The sequence below is a fragment of the Euphorbia lathyris genome, chromosome 3 (genome assembly GCF_963576675.1).
Source record: "Euphorbia lathyris chromosome 3, ddEupLath1.1, whole genome shotgun sequence".
In the NCBI taxonomy this organism is placed as follows: Eukaryota; Viridiplantae; Streptophyta; class Magnoliopsida; order Malpighiales; family Euphorbiaceae; genus Euphorbia; species Euphorbia lathyris.
In genome coordinates, this window is record NC_088912.1 from 16633965 (window position 1) to 16638176 (window position 4212).

The 4212-nt window shown below is 33.9% G+C and overlaps 1 long non-coding RNA gene across 2 annotated transcripts; it reads left to right on the forward strand.

Annotated features, from left to right (window-relative positions):
- The first annotated feature begins 348 nt into the window (after nucleotides 1–348).
- LOC136223602 (uncharacterized) lies at nucleotides 349–3756 on the forward strand. 2 transcript variants are annotated; one of them, XR_010686027.1, is made up of 6 exons: nucleotides 349–486; nucleotides 619–689; nucleotides 2231–2334; nucleotides 2527–2638; nucleotides 2718–2803; nucleotides 3195–3756. It is a non-coding gene; the product is annotated as an uncharacterized lncRNA (long non-coding RNA). The 2 variants fall into 2 exon arrangements; XR_010686026.1 differs by lacking the exon at nucleotides 3195–3756 and having other exon boundaries at nucleotides 2718–3179.
- Nucleotides 3757–4212: the final 456 nt, after the last annotated feature.

Below are 4212 nucleotides of genomic sequence, written 5' to 3' on the forward strand. Positions count from 1 at the left end.
GAAAAAACGCTATCACCGACGGAATTGACCGACGAACATTTTTGTGTAGGAATGACCGACGGAACACCGACAAAAAAGAAGTGTCGGAATTTACCTACACATCCACCTACACAACATTAGAATGTGTAGGACATTTTTGGGAGGATTATTCCCACTCCAATTACCAACACCTTTAGTAGGTGATTTATGGTCGATGATATCACCAACAAATGTGATTATTCACCAACAAATTAAAATGTAGGAGCCTAAATTATATAAAAAATAAATAAATAAAGTTAACAAAATAATTAAATAATAAAATAAAAGTATATATAGCTGGTTATATTTATTTCTTCTTAACCCTAACATCCCGATTACAGCAGCTATCGCCACACCCAAAACTCAAAACTCTTCCTCATTGCCATCATTACCGGTGACGCGTCGCTCGGTTATACCTGCAGGATTCCGACTATATTTCACTTCTGGCTGTCTCGATCTACTCTCCAGGTACATTTAACTTTCTCTCATTTGGGCTGAAGTAATGGCGGAGAAGGATAAGCATTTAGGGTTTAATGTTGTTTTATTATATGTCCTTATGGCTATTTTGCCCCAATTTATCTATTTTCCTTGTATTTTCAGTTCATGCTCACTACTTCTATTGTCTCCTTCGAAGCAGCTCTGCTCTGCTCTCTTTAATCTTCTATCTTCAGGTAATCGTTTAATCTCCTCCTTTGTTTGGGTTATCTATCATTTTGCTTAATTAAATGACTTAATTTATAGATTATTTGTTGTCGGTATTCAATGTTATTTGGTATCCATTTATGAATGTTCATTATTGAAGGTTGAGTTGGGGTTGAAGAGAGCTAATACTGTTCTGGCTTGGAGGGTATTTTTGGGAGAATTGTTCTCAAGTAAACTATTGTTTTCTCTTATTATAATTCTGTTTTTGGTCTTTAATACAGAGTAATTTGGGTTCTAAGGGCATAGTGCATGTTTAAGCATCTTTGGAGAAGAATTATCATAGCAAAATGTTCTACCATTTCCAATAGTTGTTTATTAGGAAGAAGTAAAACTAGAATTGCAGTTGTTTCCATGGCTGAAGAAGTTTTTCACATGTTTCATGAGTTTCTTTTTTGTTCTAGAAAGACTTGTATTCGACTAAATCTTGTTGAAACACTAGTTCAGACTTCAAAGCCTCAATTCTATTTGGATACGACCTAGTTAATCTCTAACCTTTTCTTTAATTAGTGTCATTTTAATGGATGGCCAAAAAGTACTCTTCAGCTTATGGTTTTGTCTAGATAGCATTAATGTTGTATGCTAGCAGGTGTGAAGCAGCAGATCGTATACTATCTCAGCTTCATTTGTTCCCTTTTCCTCTTTCAACCTTAACCAGAAAACCGAGCCATGTGACCATGTCTTCTTCCAAATATTATCTCTTCCTTTTCCTCTTCCCACTTACAACCGTCAATTCCCACCATCTCTCTTACTCTGATCTATTATCTGATGGCCTCCACACTAATTGGACTCTGTCTTATATCCTACTTTCTGCCGAAGCCAAATCCTGTGAGCAGTCTTATGGTTTCTTGCCCTGCACCACCACGGTGCTTGGTAATACATTCTTGATACGAGTATGGATCCTCATGTTATTAGCTGCTACCTACTTGTCCTCTGGTAGTGAGCTCTTGCTTGAGATTCCGGGCTCTGGAATTGGCGCAATTGTACATTAAGGGTAACACATCATAGTAGTCGGAAGTGGCAATAACAGATTCATGTCCTTTTTTCCTTGAGTTTCTTATTGTTTGCTTCTCATATCATACGTGGGTTTGTATTTTTCAGCTTTTTAAAACAACAAGCTACATTTTCCCTTGATTTTCATTGGCTTACTTATTCTTTATATGATTCATTATTCAATTAAGTTAATTGTGTGTACAGGAATTAAAAAGTTGAAGCTTTTTGAAATTTCTATTATTTTTGGTTCATGGGGTATATGATTCCAACTTCCATAATGAGTGGATGAGACAGTGGTGTTAATTGTTCTCTATCCCTGCAAAAAGATCGTAAACTTGACAAAATAAGCATTGTTCTACAATTTAACTGATGTGTCTTTTCTAGTTTCCTATTTATAGCTCCCATTTAGTCCTTGTTCTTACATATGTTAACATTTGCGTATATAATAATGTAAAATGTTTTTGTCACATATAATGTTGTTGGTCCAATCGTAGTATCTAATTTCTATCGTGTTTTGCAGGTGGCTATTGACTCTAAAGCTAAAGCTTTCAAATGATATAGAAGATAAAATCATTTCTGAATGAGGTGTTTCAATGCTTTTCCACAATATGTACTGTGTTCAAGGTGAGCATTGTGCAATATGTCTCTCCCTGTTTTCTTTTCAATTGCATTAGGTTTTTGAATATTTATTCCATCTGAGGTAGGTTGTTCAAATTTATTGGATACGCAATGACCCCAACTATGTAAAAGCATAGACACTTGCATGCATATATTTGTTTTGCCTAGGAGTTTAATTGTTACATTGTGATCACCTAGGATTTCAAGAATATGATGTGTGGGAACTCTCAAAAAAAAGTTGATTAATGCTAATCATGAGAAGGTAGAATTCTACATGATGAAAAAGTTGTTGAACTTGGAAAATGAGAAGGTATTTTCATTTGTATGTGTGATACATAAGCTTCAACCATACCTAATAAACATTATTCACCTGCTAATGTGCAATGCAGCTTTTTACACGACCAATTAGTCAATATCCAGCAACAAGCAGAAAAAAATGGAACAAGATGCACTGAATCATGGAGAGTACTTGAGTGTAAGCCTCATTGTATAAATTATTGATTTGGTTAAGCACACTTAACCAAGCCTTATTTATGTTATTCACATTATTGGAATGCACAAATACACTTGAGAATTACTTTATATTTTGTTTTATTGATTCCTGCCTATACATAATAATACAAATAGGAAATGGTTCCTCTTTTCTGTTGCATTGTCCTTGTGGGTTTGTGATTCAATTATCAGAAATTGAAATGCTCAATAGTAAAATTGAATTGCTAATATAAATTTGGGGATCTCATATGCTTCCTTCAATTGTTACATTGAGTAATTATCAGTGATAATCTTGTATGTGGTTCAAATTATGTTAATAAGTTTCTACGTTTTTGGTTCAAATTTTGATCTTTGCTAACTAGACCATTTTTCAGACTGGAGAAATAATCTCAAGATTTGAGAAGAATTTAAATTGACTAAGTCTCCCTTCAGGAAGATGGATTTTGTCTACGATTCAAAGAGATGAGGAAATAATAATATAGTGGTATGCATTTATTTATTTATTTTGCTTGTAAATGGTTGCATACATAAGCTCTATAGAAACAGAGCTCGGGTCTGCTCCAAGAATTGCTTGCTCGTCATGTGGAGATCATTAACGATAAGCCTTTCCAGTCCATATTTATCCTAACCTTACAATTGTTAGTTGTTGATAAAAACAATGCTTAAGCTGCTCTAATTCCTATACAACCTTTGTGCATAGGTGTCCTGGCAAGAAAACATCATTTTTTAATTAGTTTGTTATTTAAACTAATTTATTACAAGCTTGGTTGTAGTGGATATAGTTTGATAATTATAATTAGTTTGGAACTCTATCCATCCGTTAAGATTTTTTGTTTGTAGATGATTGAGCAGCTGCTTTAGGTATTATTAGATATATTAATTATTTTCTTTGAACATGTACATGAAAGTAGTTATATCTACATGAGATACACATTCTATAGCTGAGTGATAATATTTTGGTTTCTTATTTGTTTCTCATTCTCTTTATTGTAATATAATATATATATGAGTTCCCTTCAATCCAAATAAATAAAATAAAAAAATAAAATAAAAAGAAAATATAAACATGATTTTCAATATAATTTACAAGTTCCGACCCATTTTCCGATCAATATCTGTCGGTAAATTATTTAAATTATTATTCCAAAAAAATAGATCACCGACACAAATGGGTCGGTGATGTTGTCGGAGTGTCCGACGGAAGTCACCTACTAAAAGTAGTCGGCATTTCCGACACAAAACAGCAACTGAAATTTGTGTCGGTGATATCTTGTGTCGGTAAAAAACTGTCGCAACTGCTTACCTAAGAGGTCAACGCCAACACATCAATATTTGTCTGTCTTCTGTTGGTGATCACGATCACCGACGCAAATAAGCTAATCACCGACAGAT